The sequence below is a fragment of the Thamnophis sirtalis genome, unplaced genomic scaffold (assembly GCF_051295495.1).
Source record: "Thamnophis sirtalis isolate CommonGarterSnake01/CBP01778 unplaced genomic scaffold, rThaSir2_p1.2 scaffold_5, whole genome shotgun sequence".
NCBI classification, from domain to species: Eukaryota; Metazoa; Chordata; class Lepidosauria; order Squamata; family Natricidae; genus Thamnophis; species Thamnophis sirtalis.
Genome location: NW_028261385.1, coordinates 52,284,961 through 52,308,361, shown reverse-complemented (window position 1 = coordinate 52,308,361; position 23,401 = coordinate 52,284,961). Strand labels below are relative to the sequence as shown.

The window sequence follows — 23,401 nt, the reverse complement described above, 5'->3', positions numbered from 1 at the left end:
ACTGCCACTAGTCCAAATTTCTATTTATATTGTGAATAAAAAAGAATGGGTTTCAATAACATTATGTCTTGGTAAACAAACTAAGATGAAACTGGGACCCAGTTTAGGGACCGGTGGACAGGAGGTCAGGCAAATGGATGAAAGAGCCAGAGACAAGTGTGCAAAGGACTGATGGGCCAGAAAGAGATTTTTTAAAAAATCAAATAATTTAGGAATCTTAATAGAAAACAGCAGTCAAGAAGGCAGCTAAGTAATCACATTTAGCATACTGAGGAAATTAGGCATTCCTGCCCTCTAGGAAGAAAGAAGACTAGGTATAAGGAAGCAGGGGTTTTCCACAGCTACCCTATTCTATGCAATAGCTTGTTACCCAACACTGGTGTTTCCCTTCATCTTCCCTTTCAGGAAGATGATCCTTTTGTCATTCCTCTGCAGCATAAGTTTTTTCTTTCTAGTTTTAGATCTTTTAACTTATTCCTATTATTGTTGTAGGTATTTTTACTATTTTTATTTCATTTTTTTTGCTTTTTCAATTCTCACATTTTAAGTCACTTTCAGAAGAAAGGAAGGAAAGAAGGAGGAAAGGAGGGGGAGGGGAGGGAGGAAATCTGATGAATTCAAATTGCCTTTAAGACAAAAACATATAATAACCAAGCTGGAAGATCACTAACTCTGTTCAGAAACCTAGATAGCTTTCTTTCATTCATGATGAACTTTTCCAATATTCTCCAATATTCATCCCAAATAGTAGCAGGATCATCACAGAAGTTCTCTGAAGCCATAATGCTCTCAATTCAAAGAAAATTCTAGTTTCTAGATTCCCTGCTTGAAGATCCTGTCCAGTGGTGGAATTAAAAAAATTATTATCAGTTCTGTGGGCGTGGCTTGGTGGGTGTGGCAGGGGAAGGATACGGTAAAATCTCCATTCCCACCCCATTCCAGGGAAAGGTTACTGCAAAATCCCCATTCCCTCCCAATCAGCTGGGACTCAGGAGGCAGAGAGTAGATGGGGGCAGGGACAATCAGAGGTGGCATTTACCAGTTCTCCGAACTACTCAAAATTTCTGCTACTGGTTATCCAAAAGTGGTCAGAACCTGCTGATTACCACCTCTGATCCTGTCACATATTATCTGATAGTGAACATTTTAGTATTTATTGTCTGTTCACCAAAGTAAAATGACAGCTTTGTGGGCATCAGAACAAATCTAGAATACTGGTTCTCTGAAGTAAAGAATAAGGAGTTTTATATATCAAAGATGATTTAATTTCTTCAACACTGATTGTGGGACAACTGTCCTAAAATCCAGCAGATAAACTGGAAAAGCAAAGAACAGGCCAATAGTTCATAATTCCCTGCTGTACCAGTATGTTCCCACTTTTCAGCAGCTGCCATGTAAGGAAACTGACTCACTTGATAATGGTACAACTAGACTATGTTTGCATATGTTTATGTAGATGAAAGGACCTTACCAAACATAAGTCAGAATTAACAAGGGTTCATTATTCTTTTTTGTTTTTCAGTGACAATTTCCAGGTTTATAAAACATGAGACTGCATCTAAAGTATATTTAAGCCAGGCTAAAAAAAACAAAAAAAGAATTATGGCACACCATTGTTTTACTTCCCCTTTCTTGTTTCTAGTTCCTGAAGCTAAATGACACTACACTGAGTGAAAGCATAAGGTTTGGTCATGGCATTTGTGCTGCATCAGTTGACTCCATCAATTTTTAAAGAGTAACGCAGGTGGCCATGAGGGTATACCCTGCAGCCAGCATGCTCATTAGGATCTGGATGCTAAGCACAGGCAAAACAGCCTTATAAGATCGTAAAATTACTTTCTGAATGGGAAGGTTTTATTGTCATGACTCAGCTACCGTGACAGATGATGGGATCCACAGGATTTCAGTACTTGCAGGCAAAAGCTGGCTCTATATACTGCATGTATGTGTAAATCTACTGACTAATGACATATCTGTCCTGGAAACATTTAAGACACTATTCAATTGGTGATTTTCACAAGAGAGGATTACCGGCTGCCACCAACCTCACCCATAAAACATCAGTGAAATTCTGTACAAATCAACTCAGACCTAAGCCTCACCAATTTCAATGTAGCTTTTTCTAGGGTAAGGGAATATCATATTAATGCTAAAGGAAGCAACCCTAAGCCCTCAGAGAGGATTGTTGAAATCCCATGATAGCATGAGTTTCTGTCTTATATAAGAAGTCCTCAACTTATAACCATAATTGAGTCCATAATTATGATCATCAGCCACAGGAGTTGTTAAGGGCTGTAACCATGTGACCACACCTGATTTTACTACTTTTTTGCAGCAGACATTAAGCAAAGGCAGCAGTTGTTAAATGAATTCATGCCCTGACTCTACCCTGATGCCAGGGATTAAAAAAGACCAAAAAAACAAAACAAAAATGTAAATATATAGATGAGATTCCAAGATGCTACAAATGACCATAAATATGAGCCAGTTGCCAAGCATCCAAAATCAGAACATGTGACTACAGAGATGTGTAGAGTTATCAGAACTTCAAAAATGGGTTGTAAGCACCTTTTTGGGTCCATCATAACTTTAAATGGTCATTAAGTGACTGATTGTTCAGAGAGGATTACCTATAACGGAGAGCAAGAGCCATAATCAAAGTGGTAGATCTTAAATGTCTTCAGTATGGTTGAAAGGTCTGCATTAATGAGCTTCCAGATCAAATTTTCACATGGAAATGATAGGAACATTTATGATGGGATAGTCCAAGATGGCCACAGTATATTGAATATTCAGATTGAAGGCCAATCAGACTAACAAAGCACATCTGCCTTGAGTTACTAAAAGCCTACTGAAATAAATGGGATATAGACTTTTCAAAGAAGACTATTCCAGGGAAGGAATGAGATGTAGACCCATATCTCCTGTTAATGTGTATGGGATTATTGCAATATGCATCTCCTTCTCTGAACCCTTAAGATAGCAACATGGAGCATTGTTCTGAGTTCTGAGTTCTTACCTCAGAGAATATACAGAGAACTTCACTATTAATTACTGATATGTGGACTGAAATAATTCTATAAGGAGCTGACAAGTTGCAACACTTTTATGTCAATACATCAAAAGCAAATATGTAATTGAACTCAATTCACATTCAGTTGCAATAGTATTTCAAGAATACATTTTTGCTCACATAAAAGTCCCCTACTAACTATAGAAAATAAAACTGACCTGTCAAAGAAAACATCAAGCAAACAAATGATGCTTTTAGAAACTATAGCCACAGACATAATTTTGAGCAAGTTGTATGTTATAGGACTATCGGTGAACTGCAGCTTTTCAAATTCTAAATGCATTTCTGCAAACTGGGATGACTTGAATTTCAAAATTCACATCAAGAATGTTTTAGATAGTGTGCTTTTAATATATCTGGAAGGCATCAGGCTATGGGGGAAACTAGCTGAGTTATTAGATCAGTCATAAAACAAGATAATAATATGAAATAACTGAAATAGAAAAAAATGTTTTTCACAATAGATGGAAGAGTACATAATTTCAACTATAATCAGGATTATTGAGTACTAACAACCTAGAACAGGTTTACAGGATCATTTAATAAACACAATAGCAGAAGTATATTTTAATCCAATCTTACCCCTTTTAAAATAACTTGTAATTCTTTGGGCTGACAATGTTATTTCAAATTAGAAAGTGTACCCTTTAACTTCAATCATTAAAGGGAAATCATTAAGGGAATCATTGAACCTGTACAAGACAAAGTGATAAGATAAAGCATGCTAAAATAACTATGTCAGTAATTAGCATCAAGATGTTATTCCACTGTTAAGAAGGAAATTTTGCTGGCAAATATTTAGATCTACAGAAGAGTCTGTGCTTAAGAAATGTCCATTATACTATCATGGAATTCCTTAACTTCACAAGATGCCCTGGGTTGTTGTGAGTCATGCTTTTATGTTGTCTAAGGCAAAAAAAAAGTTTCAAGATGATGAGTCAAAATAGGTTTTTCCAAGAATTCCCACTAGTGCAGAATTTGTAACCTATTTGTAACATATTTGATGGGCATCAGACTGAGGCAGGTGCTTCAGATAATATTGGATGAAAGTGATTCTATTCAGTCAAGACAGTGAGGGTTGACTGAATACACAGTACTTGCACACAGCAATTCTTCTCAAATGACAAAAACGCTGAGCGGGGGGGGGGGAGGGCAACAGGAAAAGAATGCAAACCTTCCGCACACACGGCATATGGCAGTGCCTTGAGAACATCAATGCTTTTGATCTAGTCTGCAATCCCTGAACCCCTTCTAGGCAATCTCCAGTGTCCCCTCTGAAATCCAGCAGTGTGATTGACTGAAATTAATTTTATCCTAGAATGCAGAAAATGTCAAAATGGTTGACAACTTTTACAGCTTTCCCTCTGGTGGGCTCATCTCTCATCTCTTCTGCATCTTGTTTATTGCTTTAGTCAGAGCAGGAAATTGCTTTTAGGTCTTTTCCTTCCCCTTTTTTTACCTCACTCCCTCGCATAAGGTAAGTCACAGTTTAGATAAAAATATATAAAAACAAAGAAAGCAAATCCATCTGTTCTGCCCCCTACAAATCCTGTCTTTCAGGCAAAGCCGCAGTGTGGGCTGGACTCTTAACAAACTGAGTGTATGAATGCCACCATGTTTACACGTTGGTTCTGATCATCCTTCCCCAGCAATTCCAAAAATGATTTGGAAATGAAAGGAGGAGGAATGTGTGAGTTCAACCTAGTTAAACAGAGAAACATCAAGTGCGTCAGCATGCCAGTGTTAATAAAGCCTGCATATCCCCACACATCAGTGAAATTTGGAGTATATTGCAACTTGTTAGCCTAACAGCTACCTTTGAGAGTAAATTCACATGACTGTTCTGAAATGGTAGTGCAAAAACTATACACTATCACTGTTACGTCCTCCCGTGCCAGCCGATGGGAGGGGTTGGAGAAGCCAGCATCCGATTGGCTGCGACGCACCCGCCAGCTGGACATCTATTGGCTGGCCAACTGACAGCTCGAGTATATAAAGAGCTGTCAGTTGGTCAGGAGCTGTCCGCGTTCTGAATCCTCTATGTAGTTAGACCTGTTACAAATAAACCGGAAAAAAACATTACTGTTGCAACGACAACTCTCGCCTCGTTACTTAAAACTGGCGACGAGGATGTCGGAAACGGACCCCGTTGTAGTGCCTGCTCTGGCTCCATCTTCAGTATTCACTGCATTTCATCTAGAAACTGAGTCTTGGGATGCATTCCTGGAAAGGTTTGAGGTCTTCCTTATGGCCCATGACTTGTCAGAGCTCCCCGAGGGGAGAAGACGCAGCACATTCCTACATTACTGCAGGGCAGAAATGTTTGCCACAGCCCATGCATTAGCCACCCCGGCACCTGTGCATTCATTACCCCTCGACATCCTGATGGAGCACCTTAAACTGCACTACGAGCTGGCTCCCTTGAAGTACACTCGCAGACAAACCTTCTGGCGATGCATCCAGTGACAGGGCCAGTCAATCGCCCAATACGTTGCAGAGCTGCGGGCAACCGCTATAAACTGTGAGTTCCCTGACTTAGAGGACGCCTTGCTGGAGCAATTTATATATGGACTCCTAGATATCAATTTACATAGGAAGATCCTGGAGAAGTCCATCCTCTAAATGAAAATTGCTGTTGACATGGCCCGAGCATACGAGATGGCTGGCCATTCAACCCCAGATAATTGTCAGCTGCCCCCATCTGCGCTGCAAGGGCTGCCCAACTTCGGCGTGCACAGCCAAATGCTGGCAAACGACCCCTGTGCCGACCGCACTGCTACAGTAGATCGCATGAGGGCACAGCCCCTGCAAGACAGAGGCAGCTGTTTGAGTTGCGGCGGCCACCACCCAAGGACATCTTGCCGTTTCCTCATGGCTGTTTTCCGCCGTTGTGGTAAAAAAGGCCACATCTCCAATGTGTGCAGATCATCCGCTGGAGACCCTCGGAACCCGAGACCTCCTCCTTCTTCTTCTACGTCACGCCAGTCACTGACCCAGCTCCCTCCGCATCTGTGTTCATGTTGACAGACGACGTTTCCTGCCCATTGTTGGCCACCGATGTCTCACAAGCCACGCGCTCGGATCGACTCCTACAGAAGGTACTTGACGCTGTCCGACGGGGCTGGACGGAGGAAACATGCTCAGGTGAGTTTCTTCCATTCTACCGCCGCCGAGACGAGCGATCAGCTTCACAAGACTGCCTATTGTGGGGTAACAGAGTCATGATACTAGCCGCCATCCACTCGCAAGTGCTTACCAGCCTCCATGAAGGGCACCCAGGCATAGTGAGAATGAAGGTGCTCGGCCGCAGCTATGCTTGGTGGCCCTCCATGGACTCAGATATTGCGGCTTGGGTACAGCAGTGCAATCCCTGCCAGGCAGTCCGACCAACTCCTCCGTCTGCACCAACACACGCCTGGGAGACCCCCCCATCACCCTGGGGCCGAATACACATTGGTTTCTTCAGCCCAGTAGAAGGCCGCTCCTTCTTAATAATAGTAGACGCCCTTTCAAAATGGGTGGAAATCTTCCAGATGGCCTCAACTACAGCGGGCGCCACTGTCCAAATTCTGCAGTCCCTGTTCACTACGCATGGGTTGCCAGAAGTCATCGTTTCCGATAACGGGGCCCAGTTCCAGTCCTGCACATTTCTAACATTCCTAGCTTCCCTAGGCATACGCCATGCACCTATGGCCCCATACCATCCTGCAGCCAATGGGTTGGCTGAAAGAGCCGTACGGTCAGCTAAGGAAGCACTAGCTAGGTTAAACCACCTCCCATGGCCGCAACGCCTCCGAACTTACTTATTAGCACAACACTCCACACCCTGTCAAGCCACGGGTGAAAGCCCAGCAGAAGTCCTAATGGGTCGCAGGCTGAGAACCACCCTGGACAGGATGCACCCCGCCTTCTCTCCTACATCACCAAACATAACAGACCCCCTTAGGAACTTTCTGGTGGGTGAGGGGGTGTACGCACAAAATTATGCAGGGGAACCGAAATGGCTAGCTGGGGTTGTGACAGAGATAACAGGGCCCTGCTCTTACAGGGTCCTGCTGGCAGATGGACGAATATGGAGGTGCCATGTGAATCAGCTGCAGCGCCGAGCACCAGCAGATCCTCCCGTGGCCACAGCCGGGCCCAACCAACGACAGCAGCAAGGGTCTACATACCCAAGAGCCGCTACACCAACCCAGACACCACCACCCAGCGCCACATCAGCTCCACCCGAACACGAAGTTCCGCGTGCAACTCAGCTGGGGCCTGCGTGCCCATCAGCTGACCAGCCTGCCCAGCCACAACCAACCGCGGCTCCGTCAACTAGGCCCGACAATGGTGATGAGTGTCTCCGCCCCCTAAGCTATGCAATCCTACCTCGGCCTACTCCATACAGCTCCGGGCCTGGTCCAGCCCCTCCGATACGTCACCGCAGCAGGACACATCCTCCTCCTTCGGTAGACGCCCCTGTACTGAGAAGATAGCAGCGCGTGTGCAGACAACCAGCATATCTGCGGGACTACACATGCACTATCTGGGGAGAAAGGGTGTTACGTCCTCCTGTGCCAGCCGACGGGAGGGGCTGGAGCAGCCGGCATCCAATTGGCTGTGACGCACCCGCCAGCTGGAAGGAGATGCGCCGGTCATCTATTGGCTGGCCAACTGACAGCTCAAGTATATAAAGAGCTGTCAGTTGGTCAGGAGCTGTCCGCGTTCTGAATCCTCTATGTAGTTAGACCTGTTACAAATAAACCGGAAAAAACCGTTACTGTTGCAACGACGACTCACACCTCTAAACAAATATCTATTTTGATTTAAATATCACTAAACAATAAAAATCACATTGGTTTATAACCATATATGGTTAAAAGTTAAATCAATAAGTACATTTTTATGAATAATAACAATCATTAATAAAAGTATATATTCAGGGCAACACAACAAAACAAATCAATTCATTTGAAGATAAAAGGACAAAAATACATTAAGATAATAATAGCCAAAAAATTTCCAAACTCCAGGGAAAACTTCATCCTTAACAATTTATGGAATGCCAAACCCTTAATTGAAGGGGAGACTGTTCCATAAGACTGGAGTCTCCACTAAGAAATAACTCCTCTTGGCTTCCATTACTCTTATTTATCCAAATTGGGGTATAACCAAAAGCCTCTCCCAAAAGGTATGTACAGTACTGGACAAGCCTATTGAAGTAGGGAAGGGCAGACCAACAGGTCTCTAGATGTCAAACCATGTTAAATATAGATACCTTCAGAATCATCTTTTATATACGCGTATATTCCCCATGCATTGCAGTCAATATCTGAATTATTGCTCTAGATACTGTACTTAGCTACTTAGGAGATATATAGCAGATGGTAGCACTTGGCCAATCTTGTTTTAAGCTAAGGAGGATCAGAAGTGGCAAATCATATTGCTGACTGAAACAAAACAAAAATTACAGACCTATTTGTGATGTCATCAGTAAGCGAATAGTTGGAAAAAACTTTATCTTAATTATCTTAATACTTATGCCTTCTGCAACAAAAAAAATATTGAACAATTGATGTTATGTTGTGAATGTTATTTTTTGTGTACACTAGAAAGTGTTACTATTTTAGTGTGATCCAACCTTTGACTGTATAGGTAATTTAAAACATAGAATGCAAATTACTAAAATGGTTTTTGCCAAGGTTGCTATGCTACACATTCTCTGTCCAGCAGTTATACAAGATCTTAATTCATCTTCACCCAGTTTAATATAGATTTCAAAAGTTTTCAGGAGGGATACTGTATAGATCAGAGTTATCTGAAACCTGAATTGAATGGAAACCCATTGTGGAAATTTTATAATTCTCCAAAAAGGAAGCAAATTTTACTTTAAAATTATGAGGTCAAATCTTTTTTCTTCTTCTTTAATTGTGCTGAATTGTTGGAACCTGCCTGAACAACTCCCTATAGTTTTCTTGGCAAGGTTCTTCAGAAGTGATTTGCCATTATCTCTTTCCTAAAGCTGAGAGAAAGTGACAGGCTCAAGATCACCCTGCTGGCTTTATGCCTCAACCAGTACTAAAATTCATGGTATCCTACCTTCGTGGTTTCTTGCCTAATGCCTTAATTTTCCCCAAACTCCACAAGTTTTGCAGAAAGTTTGAGGAAGAGATTGGGGAAGAAAGGACAGTAGTTTGCGTTTGCAAATATGGAAACTATTGGTATGAAGAGTTACAATTCTTTGGGAAACAGGATGAGTCATGTTAGACTCCAACATAACTAGGGAAATTATTATTAATTAGTTAATTAGTAGAAAGTATAACTTTGTCTAATCTCCATTTTTTTTCAATTAGACTTCTATGAATCAAGTGGGTGGTAAAGATGCATCCCTAGGGAATGAAAATAATTCCGATGCAGAGTAGGAAAAAATAAGGGGCACCATTAGTTTAAAGTATGATGTTATTAATTGTCCCTGTATAAAGCTTCTATCAGCATTACCCTCCAGATATGCTTACAAGTCCCAGGGTTCCTAGCTAGGAAATTGAGGTAGGCTGCTTCACAGAGAAAGCTAGATCAATATAAATGGCTACCTTTCACCTGCAGTTATACTGTCCCCATGATGATAATAATTCTGAGTTATGCTCTGACAGAAGATGTGACTTTGATGTTAGAATGGCTGTGTTTAAAATTGATGTCAAATAATTTCCTGGGAGCATTCACATAGCTCTTTAATTGTGCAGCTCATCACAACATTAGGAACAGCAATAGGTCCCCTAGATCAGACTTCTAAGGTCAAGCCTTCCAGATTCTTCCACATCTGTTGTAACTGACTGAAAAAAATAAAAAATAAAACCTGCTTCATCTTTTCATTTTGGGGTAACCGTAGAAACTAGAAATAGATGACAGGCTTGATAACATTTTCCAGAAAAGTGTTCATTCTCTCATTCTCCAAGTTTCACTTGCTGCAGCTGTTACACATTACTCGTGAGTCATGACTAATGTCATACACATCTTGTCTCTTTACCACCATTGGGGGATAGGCCCCAAAGCAAGGAAGGGAAGTTCTATCTGTTTTGCTGTGGGACGCAGACCACCCACACAGACTTTTTTGCTGACCATTTAAAGGACAGCTGGTCCTCTGTGGATGATGTTGCCATCATTTACTTGTGACTTTTCAATCTGCTTTGCACAAAGTAGTGCAGCAGCTGTAACAGGTTAGGGCACAATGATAAGAAAATTCTTCTGCTTGCTCCACTATCTGATTCTGTGAGTAAGACCAAAAGAAAAAAGAAAAAAAAGTGGGGGGGGGCATGTTTTTTTTTAGTCTGCCAACAATATGTCCTGTATACTGGCATAGAATCTGATTCCCTTCCTCTCCTGGTGGTTTCCCAAATGACAAATAGCGGTTGTTTTGTCATGTTTTTCTGAAATTCAAAAATCTACTGGCATTATGAGTGCATTGGGAAACTGAGATATTTTTCTGCAGGCAACAAGTCAGGTCTGCTTTTATTAGAGAAATTTTTGTTGTTTTTGTAGTTATACCTGGTGCCTGCTCCTACATAAAGCAAGATCTTAATTTTGCACTTAATTCCCCCCCCCCCTCTGATCACAGTCTTTGTTTCCTTCATAGACTTTCTAGGGCTCCTAATCTATCGGTGCTTTTCACTCTAACCATTCAGAAATGCTTTTGCAATTAGACTTATCTTATTAAGTTTCAAATCTGGACTGTGTTCTATTTGCAGGTTTACTGCTATACTGGCCGTGCCAACATTTCTATTTTATAAAGGCAGAAATCCAATGTAGAGAGGCAGAAGCTATAATGTTAGACAAGGACTAGGTTCAAGTTCATTTTCATGGCTGGAAACTCTCTGGAATGATTTGGGACTTTGGATAGTGAGATCCATGGCATATACATTTAATAAATAAATAAATATAAATAAATAATCATGTTCTTTCTGTATGTGACATGTTCAGTGCCTTGTACTATTAATCTACTGAACAAATGAATTAATTCTTACTACATTACAATATTAACATTAACATGTTGTAATATTAACATTAACATTAATATTAACATTAAATGAACTTAATCAAGGTAAATGCATACTGCCTAGCACTTGAAACTGTTCAGAAACTGAGAACAGTAATAAAGTTTTTGGAATACACATATGCATACATGCATACATATACACATACACAAAGACTTAAAAAGAGTCTAATAATATATCTAAAATATAAAGACAAATAAAGAGGAGCTAGTGAACATCGCACCTTGGAATGAACTTGAATTGAAATCACTTGGAATTAAATGAATTCACTTATAGGATTCATTGACTTTTTAATAACAAATTATCTAAAATGTCTAATATGTTGCAAATAGAATGGTGGTAGGATGCTTGGAAGTAAAAGTTCAGTGGTTACTCCTTTGTCTCCTTTTCTTAGTCTATCCACACATAGACAATCATTCCCTCTAAGGAAGTAGAAACTACAGTAGCACTGACAGAAGAAATCACCTCTAGGTTTAGATATCAGGAAGAATATCTTTTGCTATTATTAATGTGAAGGGGAGAAGGCAGGTAGCTCTTTAAGAAACCCTTTGCCATTTCTATTAAGGTAAGGTCACAGAAAGTACAGTTTTATAAATAAAGTAGCCGATAACCCAGTGTTACCTGGGTATTTATTTATAGAAGGAAAATTCAGGACCAAACACAATTTCTAATGTTGGATTTTTCTCCTTACCAGAGGAAGCTCCCTTGTGGAGTACTGTGAAGCCTGCAATAGCAACTTCTCCCTGAGCCCTGATTTCAGCAACAATTACATTGGTTTAAAATGTTTTCCATGTGCCCCAGAAGCATAATTTCCAATGTTGGATTTTTCCCTTACCAGAGGGAGTCCCCTTGTAAAGTACTGTGAAGCTGTTACCACAGCAGCTCCACTGCGCTGTACAGTAGAAGCCATTTTAAGGCACAACAGGCTGTATCTTAACAGAACACACACACACACACACACGGGGTGTTAAGTGTGTCTTCCCCCCCCCCCATAGTATTTGTTTCCAGAAGGTAAATCATCTGTATACCAAGTTTGGTTGAAATTGCTTGAGGCATTTCAGAGTTATGCTGGAACACATACACACATAGAGAGAGAGGGGGGAGGGGAGAGTGAGAGAGAAAGAGAGAGAGAGAGAGAGAGAGAGAGAGAGAGAGAGAGAGAGAGAGAGAGAGAGAGAGAGAGAGAGAGAGAGAGAGATTTATATACCGTATTTTTTGGAGTCTATAACGCACCTTTTTCCCTCAGAAAAGAGGCTGAAAATCTGGGTGCATTTTATACATTGAATACAGCATTTTTTGCCTCCCGAAACCGCATCCCCTTCATCAAAATGATCAGGCATAGCTTTTAGAAGGCTTTCAGAGAGATCCTGGGGACTGGGGAGAGAAGAAATGAATGAAAACAACCCATTTTTGTACCCCCTGCCCCCAGCAGCACTCTATAAGCTTCCTAAAGGCTATCCATGTCCTTTTGTGACAAAAAATGGACCCTTTTTGTAAAAAGGGGCCATTTTTGCTCATTTTTGCCCTCCCCACTCCCCAGGAGCTCTACACAAACCTTCTAAGGGCTATTCATGTCCTTTTTAAAAAAAATCAGGCCCGTTTTGGGGAGGTTTTGGGGAGGTTTGCAGAGTGCAAAAACTTTTTTTAAAAAAAATTCCCCTTCAAAATCTTGCTGTGTCTTATACTCTGGAGCATCTTATACTCTGAAAAATATGGTAGATAGATTTATAATAGTTTAAAAAAAAAAAAAGCAGAAGACCATTAGGAGATACTAATCTGGGGACAAGATGCAGGAAGTTTAAGTCGTCCATAATTATTTCAATTTTGAAATAAGATGTTTCCTTTTATTCTTGTACCATCCAAAAGCTAAAGTGCATAAAAACGGTTTGCTTTTGTTTAATACAGAGATAGAAAATTCCAGATGTTATCAGGTTATTGCTGAATCTTTGCAACCACATACATTTTAAGTGATCTGTCTCCAGCCTGGTCCTTCAAGTCTTCCAATGTGGCACCCATCACTGAGATCAGTGAGTCCATTAACCTTGGTTCTGGTTGCCCTCTTTTCTCCCCCTCACCCCCTTTCTCAGTAGCATAGATTTCTCCAGAGAGTTTAGACTTTGCTCAATGTGTCCAAAATAGAATTCATTTGTGGTGAAAGGCTCTGGTAGGTGCTTAGTATATTACATGACCCTTGCTCTACCTTTCTCATCAATTACCTAGCTCCCATTTATTCATTCTAATGGGAAAGAGCACCCCGTGTTCTCTCAAACAGTATTCTTCAAAAAGGAAACTTGCTGTTTTGTAATGATAGTCAACATAAAAGCACTCAGAAAAGAGCTAACAAGCAAGAATTGCAAGGTTCAGCTTCTTGGATTTTTTAAAAAGCTCATTATCAATTGTCCTTTACTGTCTGCTCCTTTTCTTTATGCATGTTGTTGTGCTGCCTCACAGGTTTTTAGAATTTCTCCCCCTGCCTCCCCCTACCCCGACTTCACAGCAGCAGATGCGATAATTGCAAGATGAGCCATAGGAATTTGGCATTTATCTGTTTGCCTTAATTTCAATTTTACTACCTCTTCCCTTCAAGAAACCAAGTCATAGATAGAGGCCATAAACTACCAACTTGTGAAGCTCTCCTACTCCTGAAAGGTGAAATGATTTACATTTCCAATCAAATAGAAAGAAAATAAAACATTCCGCAGAACTCCAGTGGAAGCAATAACAGCTCCCAGGTGGATTGGATTCCTTCTCTAATCTTTACAAATCCATTATTAAATATTAAATTACAGCCTGTAAAAAGAGTTTCCTGCACAATCCAAAATTAGATCAGGTCAATAGCATTAGATCTCATATTGCAACATGTGCAGAGGGTTTTTGTTTTTATTTATTATTTTTCCTTCCCTTCCAAATCTCCTATGAAAAATCATGCTTCAGAGCAGAATGTTTCAACTTTGGCAACTTTAAGCTGCATTTGCTAGGGAATTCTGGGAGTTGAAGTTCACACATCTTTGCCAAGTTGTGAAGATTGAACAACTCGGCTTTATATGGTAGCAATGTGATCATGTTTATTTGAAAGAAACAAATAATTTCTGGCATTTTTTAAATCAAATGATAATGAATTTCATTAACACAGTTCCATAATATTATTTCAATGTTCTGAAATATTCTTTCCAAGTAAAAATAAATTTTTATTTCTCTAATTTTCATGGTTCTTTTAGAATTCCTTCAGTGTTTCATGGTGATAAAAAGTGCTAACAACAATGCTTTTTTTCTGCCACTTACCTTTCTGTGTCCTGATTTGGATAGAAGAAGCCAAGACAGGCCATTGATGAGTCACTGATCTCTGCAGAGATAAGAAAAGTTTTGTAAGAGACACAAGCATTACTTTAACGTTGAAGAACACAATCAAAATTTCCATGATAGACCATATCTGTGATAGCTTGTGCCCAGAAATATACAATAAAAATCAGTTTTTTTCTGTATAAAAATAAATACTCTGAACATTCAGCAAAAAGTGGTCAGTTGCCATCAGTGATGGCATATCGGTGCCTGCTGGGAGCACCAGGTACTGTTCCGGTACAGTGCTCCAGAGCCCCCCCCCCCCGCCCGCCCGCCTGCACTCCTTACTGGTATTTGAGCCGATCGGGGCTTTTGTGCACGCGCATGGAGCATATGGCACCTGCATGACACTCCGCCAAGCAGCTGGAGCATTGCGGAGATGTCACAGAGTGTCACGGGCGGTAAGTAGGCATGCATGTGCTGCGAACGTGCTTCACACGTACATGTGGTGGACGTGCAGCCCTGTTGCACCTTACTGGTTGTAATGGGATCCGGAACCCAGCACTGGTTGGTATCCTAGATTGTAAGGATTGCTTCAAGTAATCCCAAATGATATGTGGTTTAACCAGATTAAACAAAAGATTAGTAGGATTGGCATTGATCTTGGTTATTTATCTTCCAGGGGTATGACATCAACATCTCACCATATTTAGCAAAGATTATAAGATAAGTCAGTACAGGAATAAATGCCTGAAGTCAAAGTTTCACATTCGCCTGTAACTTTTGGAGTCAATTACAAATATACTTTTCATCTCCCTAAATATCTGAATAGTTTACATTTAAGTAAGTACAGCATAGGGATGTAGTGGCTCAGTGGCTAAGATTCTGAACTTGTCGATCAGAAAGGTAGGCAGTTCGGTGGTTCGAATCCCTAGTGCCGTGTAACAGAGTGTGGTCCCGTTACTTGCCCCAACTTCTGCCAACCTAGCAGTTCGAAAGCACGTACAAAATGCAAGTAGAAAAACAGGAACCACCTTTGGTGGGAAGGTAACAGCATTCCATGCACCTTCAGCATTTAGTCATGCTGGCCACATGACCATGGAGACATCTTTGGACAGTGCTGGCTCTTTGACTAAGAAACAGAGATGAGCACCGCCCCTAGAGTCAGGAACCCCTAGGACATATGTGCAAGGGGAACTTCATCTTCACCTCAACTACAGAATAGCCTTTTCTAAATGCTACATGGTAGATTTAAAACAATTCCCATCTCTCAAAGATTTTATCCTTATAATGATATTGACCTTAAAATGGTAGATCATATTTAATTGTACTATGAATTTTACAAGAGTTTTCAATAGGATTTTTTTTTTTTTTAGGATTTTATTAAGGATTTATATGCCGCCCTTTTCCCTGAGGGGACTCAGGGCGGCTTACAACAATGAGGGGAAGGGGGTGCAAGACAAGACTTAAAAGAATAAAAAATCGTGAATAAAAGAAAATTATCCATAAAAACACAACATTCACTCAACATTCGGGCGGGGTGAGAGTAATCCTATCCCCAGGCCTGACGGGATAGCCAGATCTTGAGGGCTGTGCGGAAGGCCTGGACTGTGGTGAGGGTACGGATCTCCACGGGGAGGTTGTTCCATAATGTCGGAGCTGCAACTGAGAAGGCTCTCCTCCGCGTAGTCGCCAGTCGGCACTGACTGGCGGATGGAATTCGGAGGAGGCCTACTCTGTGCGATCTGATGGGACGCAGGGAGCTAATTGGCAGGAGGCGGTCTCTCAAATAGTCAGATCCACTACCATGGAGCGCTTTATAGGTGGTAAGTAGGACCTTGAAGTGCACCCGACGATCAACAGGTAGCCAGCGCAGCTCACGGAGGATTGGTGTTATATGGGCGAACCGTGGTGCGCCCATGATCACTCGCGCGGCCGCGTTCTGAACTAGCTGAAGTCGCCGGATGCTCTTCAAGGGCAGCCCCATGTAGAGCACATTGCAGTATTCCAGCCTAGAGATCACAAGGGCTCGAGTGACTGTTGTGAGAGCCTCCCGGTTCAGGTAGGGCCGCAACTGGCGCACCAGGCGAACCTGGGCAAATGCCCCCCTGGTCACAGCCGACAAGTGGTGGTCAAAACTCAGCTGTGGATCCAGGAGGACTCCCAAGTTGCGGACCCTGTCTGAGGGGTATAAATTTTGCCCCCCCAGCCTGATTGATGGAACGTTAGCCAAATTTTTGGGAGGAAAACACAACAGCCACTCGGTCTTTTCCGGGTTGAGTACCAGTTTGTTAGCTCTCATCCAGTCTTTAACAGCCTCAAGGCCCCGGTTCATCACGTCCACCGCTTCATTGAGTTGGCACGGGGCGGACAGATACAACTGCGTATCGTCCGCATATTGGTGGTACTTAATCCCGTGCCTCCGAATGATCTCGCCCAGCGGTTTCATGTATATGTTAAATAGCAGGGGGGACAGAACCGAGCCCTGCGGCACCCCATAGGTTAGGGGCCTCGGGGACGATCTCTCCCTCCCCACCAACACCGACTGCGACCTGTCCGAGAGGTAGGAGGAGAACCACTGTAAAACAGTGCCGCCCACCCCCACCTCCCGCAGTCGTCGCAGAAGGATACCATGGTCGATGGTATCGAAAGCCGCTGAGAGGTCGAGGAGAACCAGGATGGACGCGTGGCCTCCATCTCTGGCTCTCCAGAGATCATCGGTCAATGCGACCAAAGCGGTTTCAGTGCTGTAACCGGGCCTGAAGCCAGACTGGAAGGGGTCAAGATAGTTAGCTTCCTCCAAGGTACGCTGAAGCTGTAAGGCCACCACCTTCTCAACAACCTTCCCCAGAAAGGGGAGGTTGGAGACTGGACGATAGTTGTTAAGAACTGCTGGATCCAAGGACGGTTTCTTCAGGAGGGGCCTCACCACCGCCGCCTTAAGCGCGGTGGGGAGGTGTCCCTCCCGAAGAGAGGCGGTAACAACCGCCTGGATCCAGCCTCGTGTCACCTCTCTGCTGTTGGTAGTCAGCCAAGAGGGACACGGGTCCAGTATGCAGGTGGAGGAACTCACAGCTCGCATAGCCTTGTCCACATCCCCAGAGGCAACATCCTGAAACTCAACCCAGAGATGGTCAACCAAGTTATTCCCCTGTGTCCCGGCTGGATCTGCGGGGGTGGAGTCCAGTTCCGATCAAAACCGAGCAACTTTGTCCGCCAAGAACTGACTATATTCCTCAGCCTTACCCTGCAGGGGGTTCCCCGTCTCCCTCCTATTTAGGAGGGAGCGGGTTATCCTAAACAGGGCGGCTGGGCGAGACTCGGCGGACGCTACCAAGGAGGCAATGTGTGATCTTTTGGCGGTTCTCAATGCCCAAATATACTCCTTGGTGCAAGCTGTCAACAGTGCTCGGTTCGATACGGACCTGTCGGACCTCCACTGGTGCTCTAGGCGTCTCCTCCGGCGCTTTATCTCGCGGAGCTCCTCGGTGAACCAAGGGGGTCTCCGCGAGCTGCTGACCCGGAGGGGCCGTAGTGGCGCAATTCGGTCCAGAGACTCTGATGCCGCCGAGTGCCAGGCCGCAGCAATAGTCTCTGCCGAACTGTGGGCGAGAGCATCTGGAATGACCCCAAGCTCCGTCTGGAACCTAACAGGGTCCATCAGTCGCTTGGGGCGGAACCACCTGGTCGGTTCCTCCTCCCCACGGTGGGGGTTTGGCCTCCAGAAGTCTAGCCTCAGTAGGTAGTGGTCTGACCACGACAGGGGAATGGTCTCATTTCCCCTCAGACCAAGATCATAACTCCACTGCTCCGAGAGGAATACGAGGTCGAGTGTATGTCCCGCCAAGTGGGTAGGGCCTCGAATTACCTGGGTCAGGCCCATGGCTGTCATGGAGGCCATGAACTCCTGCGCTCCGTCAGAGTGTTCACCGAGCGAAGGCAGATTGAAGTCCCCCAGAACCATTAGTCTAGGGAACTCAATTGCTAGCTCGGCTATTGACTCAAGGAGCGCAGGGAGGGCCGCTGCAACGCAGTTGGGAGGCAGGTACGTTAGCAGCAAACCCGCTTGACCCTTGAGGTCCAACTTCACTAGTAGGGACTCACACCCGGCAAGCTCCGGAGCAGGGATCCTACGAGGAACTAAAGACTCCCGGACTACAATAGCCACACCGCCACCCCTTCCCTGGGCTCTCGGCTGATGAAGCACCTGAAACCCGTCTGGGCACAGCTCTACGAGGGGGACTCCTCCCTCCGTGCCCAGCCATGTCTCAGTAATACATGCCAGGTCTGCCCCCTCGTCTACAATCAAGTCCCGGACGAGGGGAGCCTTATGAATAACAGACCTGGCATTTAGCGACAGCAGCCTGAGACCAGGGTCCTGATCGCTCATGCCATCTGACCTTGGAGTGGGACTCATAGGGCCGGAAGGAGGGATCTCTGCGATATAGCGAACCCTCCTTCCCCGGTAATGGCCAGCCCTAAAGTCCCCGCCATATCTGCCTCTCCCTGTTATGATCGCAATGCTCCGACTCTCTCCCGTGGGCATAATTCCCCCAACCACCCCAATGGCCCCCGCTTGCCCCGCCAGGTCCTCCGAATCAGGCATACTCAGACACTCACACAAACAGTCCCCACAATATAATTAAAACACAAAAAGAATACAGCAATAATAGTACTAAAAGTGGGTCTTTCATACTAACTCATTCAGTCCCACGCACTCAACATACCCGTTTAAAATTGCGCAACACAGAATTTAAAATTATGAGTTCCAGAAGAGCCAGCCTCCCTTCCTCCAGTTCCAGAGAAATCCGAGGCCAAAGTCCAAGGTCCGTATTCTATAAATAGTTGTAGATGGAGGGGGGGCAAAGCACAGGCCCCAGGTATCAGCCAGCACCAGCTTTGCAGTCTCACACCCTCCAAATCCAGATAAAGCATGGAATAATAAACAATAACGGTCCATAGGAGATAAAGCGGTAGTATGCAGGGGGTATCTTATCTTCCCCCTCTCCTGTAGTCCTGGAACGGCCAGAGTCTAAATGTCCAAAGTCTACAAGTGACTGGAACCAGTTAGAAGGGGGAAAGGGGGGGTGCCAGCTTAGTATCCAGTTTTTAAAACGCCAAGTTCCTGTCCCTGAAACTGCCATCCTCTATCACTTCTTTCCCCAAACCAAATGCACCATAAGTATATATACCATGGGATATCAAAATGGTTAAACAGATGGTCGATTGCTCACATTAGATGTTTCAAAGTAGCAGTGGTAGCAAGTGGTGGAGAAGAGCAGTTGTTCCAGGCCAATGCCGGTGGTCGCAGGCCAGGCAGTAAAGCTCGTATTAAATAAGAACAAATAGGCAGGCAAGCATGGCTCCGCAGCAGCAGGGGCAGACAGGGAAAGGAATTGTCCAAGCCACAGAAGGAATAAAAAGGAGAGGCTCCACGGTGAGAGAGGTAGGCACTAAAATACAGGATAGAGGAGGGGCGGGCGTTCAGGCGAGCTATGATGGTAGTGGCTAAATCGCCGTTTAATTCGCTCGCCCAAGCCACAATAATTTCCTCCTCTTTACCACGATGGTGATGGTAATAATAAAGATGATAATAGCCAGTTTCAAATCCCCCAAGCTCACCGTCCCTTTTTTTTTTTTTCGTTGTAGATGAAAATCCAGAGTTCCTCTCCAAACCCCACGCTGTTTAGATCTAAGAAGAACAGCGGGGGGGGGGGCAATCGTGAGAGCGAAAAGCTCAGGCAGCCATCTTCCGACCAATTCCCACTGCCACCATTCCGCTGCTCTAGGGCACCTTCCAGGACCAGGGCTCACCCGATAGGGCAGGCGACCATCAGGGGCTTCTAGGACACCCAGGTATCCAGGATGTTAAAAGACGCCAGTCGTCCGCGTCTCGCCGCCGCCGCCGCCCTCGCTCGGTGAATCAGCTGTTAGGCTGCTCAGCTGTTAGGCGCAATGGAGGCTGAATTAAGCCTTCGGGAGCGATGTTTTTAAAATTTCGTCCGGTCCTGGAGAGTTCTGAAGATCTTAATCTCACCCAGGCTCTTTCTGGAGACTTTGCGGCTCGTTTGGAAGGCTAACCAGCGCTTTTTCGCCAGATTACAGGGAGCGAAAAAGCCCGGCCGCCATTCCAAACCTGCACATGCGCGCCCACAATAGTTACTTGGTCTATTTTAAAGACTAAATCAGGAAGAGAAACTTCTGGGTATGTTAAAATTTTACTTGCAGATAAAAATCCAAAAACAATAAAAATATTCAAAATAAATATCCACAGCAGTCAAGATACTTGGCCAGCTAACAATAAAGCCAAGATCTAAGCCCCAGAGCTGAGCATTCGCAACAGCTTTGCCAAAAAGGCATTAAGAGTTGTTAATCTAATTTTACAAAGCTTCTTTTCTGGCAACTTTGCACTGCAACCCAGGGAATACAAAACCTTTGCCAGACCAATTCTTGAGTACAGCTCATGTGCCTGGAATCTTCACCGTATAACGAACATTAATACAATTGAGTGAGTCTAGAGGTATTTCACGAGAAGAGTATTCCACTCCTCTGGTCACAATAGAATACCTTATGCCACTAGGCTTGAAATTTTGGACCTGGGCAACTTAGAACTACACTGCCTATGGTCTGACCTAAGCTTAGTATACAAAATTGTCTGCTACAATGTCCTACCTGTCAGTGACTACTTCATCTTCAACCACAATAATACATGGGCAAGCAATAGATAGTTTGTAAACCGCTCCAAACTCGACTGCAGAAAATATGACTTCAGCAAAGGAGTGGTCAATGCCTGGAATGCACTACCTGTTACATCCTCAAACCCCCAAAACTTTAACCTTAAACTGTCTATTGTCGACCTCAACCCATTTCTAAGAGCTCTGTAAGGGGGGGTGTATAAGCGCATCAGCATGCCTACCGTCCTTATCCTACTATTCCTATTTATTTCTACTCATTTCTTATGTATACCTGCTTATACTTACAGTATATGTTTATGTTATATTCATACTTATACTTGTTTTCTCATACATGATTAATAAAATAAATATAAATAAATAAATAAATAACGTTCTTGATTCATTCAGCACTCCAGAGGAAAGCTAATAGGATTGGCCCATTCTAATCTCTGAGGGCAGGATATTCCAGAGAGCAGTATTTTCTTATTGCAGTTTTAGCTTTTACTGTTCCTACTTTCTTTTTCACTTTTCCTGTTCTGATCTGCTTTATTGGAGTTATTATTGTTGTTCTTAAGACTTTTAATAAACATCATATTAAAAAAAAACCTGGAGGGAGCAGATCCCCTAAAAAAACTATAGAAGCCAGGACAAAAATTTAATTTGATTTAACTAAATGGGAATGCAATTACATTCATATCGTTAATACTGTTATTACTTCATGTTGTATGTTAAGTTCAAATTTTTAGCTTTTGAAAATGCAGCTCTCAGATTCATTATCAGGCCTTTGGTTGGGAAAATCCATTTCTGGAATGACACTTCTGATTTAAATATTATTTTGTCAATAACTGCACCTGACACTGAGTTAAAATGGAGTTTGTAGAATCATCAGACAAGGGTATTCAGTTTGCATCTTCATTTGCAAATGTCAGGGGCAAATTGAATTGAGTGAAATAATTCTTATAATATCTCCAAGTAAACATTTACCTAAGCCAGAAGCATATAAAGTAAAAGTTGCCTATGCAAAGCAAAAGTATTTGATATGGAAGTGCAATTCATTAAATGATTTTTTTAATTAGTTAAAGGAATTTTAAAGAAAACTTTCTCCTTGTACCTGCTTCTATCAGCTGTAAGCCTTTCTGATGGCTCAGGCAATAAACAATAGAAGATCAATAAAGACAATAATTCTTCATAAAGCTGATGCTTTGCTTTCATTTTAGGTTATCCCACCAAAAATGCCTTGAGTAGATGGTTTTACTTCTGGATAGAACCATTCTGAAGCAAAGCATTTAAGTAAAGATTGATTGAACTGACCTGTTTTAGGGCTTCCTAGAAAATACCTGACTCCAGTACCTTTCAGAATTTAAGAGGCTAATGCTTCATCATTCAAATCACTACTTTGCTTTCCATTTGTAAATATACCTGCAATTATACTATATTACAATCCCTGTGGATTGACTCTCATATGAGATAATGTGCTATAAAATATTGGCATGCCTTGGCGTCACCAACCAGAATGTTATTGCAGCAGGTTGTAAAAGAAAAAAATACTCTTTAAAAAAATACCCATTACCTATTTATGTCTATATAGGGGATGTAATCCAAGCCAATGGCATACAAAAGCAATATTCTTGTCTATGCGGGTCTAACTTCCACTGCACGTCTCCAGCAAAGTACCATACTTCCTATCCACTTTATATCCTTATCACTGCCCTAAGTGAGTAGCAAATACAGTGTGCAAGAGACAGAGCAAATGACACAGATGAAGCCATTGTCTGGGCCCTAGAAAGACATTAAAATAGAATTCCTCTTTACTCCTTCCATCCCCACTATTCCCACAATTTCTACAATTTTGCAGTTAGCAATGTTTCTGTGCTGTGCCTACTCAGCACAGAGCAATAAATGTCATGAGAAATCAAAGTAACAAGAGAGAAGATGGTAGGAAGGTGCCTTTCAAATGCCCACGCTGCTCTTCTAATAAATTGAGAACACTGTGATTCTTCACTCTGATAGATCCCAGGAATCAGATGGAATTTTGATAATACTAAACCCATTACTTTCCTTGTACAGATAACCCCCAAACCAATTCAGCATAGTATGATTGTTTAATCTCCATTATCTGTGTAGAGTGTTGCACTAGTTCCACGTCCTCAGACATAAATAGTTAAAACAGAAGAAAGATGTTGCTTTATTGAATTCTATGGTAGGTTTTTCTATCTCTGTTTTAAAAATCACTCTATTGATCATGCACTTTGTGGGACTGAAAAAAATCACCTGCACCCCTCAAGAATTCAGAGAAACAACAGAGACTGAAAAAGGATGTCCCTAGTAATATAAAGAATTAA

At 43.0% G+C, this 23,401-nt stretch overlaps 1 long non-coding RNA gene across 1 annotated transcript in view; it reads right to left on the bottom strand.

Moving 5' to 3' along the window:
• LOC148045367 (uncharacterized) overlaps positions 1-23,401 on the bottom strand; it is a 188,606-nt gene that overhangs the window by 134,545 nt on the left and 30,660 nt on the right. The window contains exon 2 of the long non-coding RNA XR_015696570.1: positions 14,389-14,449. This is a non-coding gene — a long non-coding RNA (uncharacterized LOC148045367). The remainder of the gene's footprint in view (positions 1-14,388; positions 14,450-23,401) is intronic.